General features: G+C 40.0%; 1 protein-coding gene across 2 annotated transcripts in view; it reads left to right on the forward strand.

Annotated features, from left to right (window-relative positions):
* MAPKAP1 (mitogen-activated protein kinase associated protein 1) overlaps positions 1–1,445 on the forward strand; it is a 73,556-nt gene that overhangs the window by 24,974 nt on the left and 47,137 nt on the right. The window lies entirely within an intron of this gene.

The following is a 1,445-nucleotide window of genomic DNA, read 5'->3' on the forward strand; positions in this document are numbered from 1 at the left end:
CAGCAGGAAGGCTTGGATGTGTAAATGAATCATAATTTCAAAACTATGTTAAAATAATGCAAACTTTATCTCTTTTGATGTCACAGAGGCATTTGTTATTTCATGTCCCACCTATTTTTTGGTAGTGTTCTTAATCGCTGAGATCACAAGATGTCAGATAAAATCCAGAACTCCTCTAAGTCCCTTTGCTGTGCTGGAGCTCTGGTGGTGTTTAGTAAGAGCTGTTCCTTTTTCCTGGCGGATGACATGAGGTGCATAAACAGGTTCTTCAGAGCAGCTCACCTGAGCAGCTTTTGTTTTAAAACAGTTCTGTAAAATACTTCTGGTTTTGCTGGGCCATAGAACATAAAGTAAGAACTCAAAGCAATTTATTATTAAAGAGTTGTCAGTAACAGTCACTGGTAGGGATGTCCCTGGTGCAAAGGCGGTTGATCGTTTTGTTTGGGTTTTTTCTATATGAGCCAAATTTCACTTTTTTGTTTTTCATGGAATATTGAATGAATGGGATAGGGTTTTCTTTATCCTGAATTTCGCAGCTCACTCTTTCAGCATTTTTCAGGAGCACTGGAGGGCTCAGCAGTCTGACCTGCTGTTGTAGCACAGTTGTGGGGGAATAGGAGTGAGGTCACTTGAGCTCCCACGTTAGGATTTGCTGATTTCTGTTCCACAGATACAGGGCACGCAGGAAAGCAGCCCTTCTTGGAAACTGTTCCATGGATATTGTTGCTTTGGATATAGATTTTTCCTTAGCTCTTCTCAACAGACATATGAGATGTTTCTGAGGTTAAACACTTGAGGTTTAATTTGTCTTTTTTTTTGTTCTGGAGAAGAAATACAAAATTATTCATAGATGGTGCCATTTCATTTGCTGTTATTAATTTCTGTTCATTATATCACAAGTTCAGAGAAGTGTCCATTGTGTATGATTAGGTTATTTTTTAATGAGTAAGACACCACTGATGTCAGTCTTTGGACACACACACATATTTTTCAGGAGCACAGCAGACCTCAAATGGAGCAGCACCCGTGAGTGGAGTGTTCCATGAACCATCACTGCCCACAGCAAAAGGCAGCAGTGGGAAGAAATGAATTTCACTGTCTGCCTTGAAGGATAAGATGTTGTGATGTGTCAAAAAGTGCTCATGAGCAAGGAGGCTGTCCAATGTAATCAAATCTCAGGGCAGGAAGAATAAAATAAATAATGGAGGCGTGAGTTCCCAAGAGCATGTGTTAGACACAGCAGCAATTGAGAATCTGGGAACAAATGCTCAGATTAAGGGGCAGAGCCTCGAGTTTCCAAGAAGTTTGTTTTCTTGTAGGTTCTTAATTATTTCTCATGTCTCCATCATCTTTTTTTTTAGCATTGCTGACTGCCAGTCCTGGAGCAAGGATTGATTTAACTGTAAACTAATTCTCATATTTCCAAGTAAGGAAGGAGCTCGTGT

The sequence above is a fragment of the Corvus brachyrhynchos genome, unplaced genomic scaffold (genome assembly GCF_000691975.1).
Source record: "Corvus brachyrhynchos isolate BGI_N302 unplaced genomic scaffold, ASM69197v1 scaffold59, whole genome shotgun sequence".
NCBI lineage: Eukaryota > Metazoa > Chordata > Aves > Passeriformes > Corvidae > Corvus > Corvus brachyrhynchos.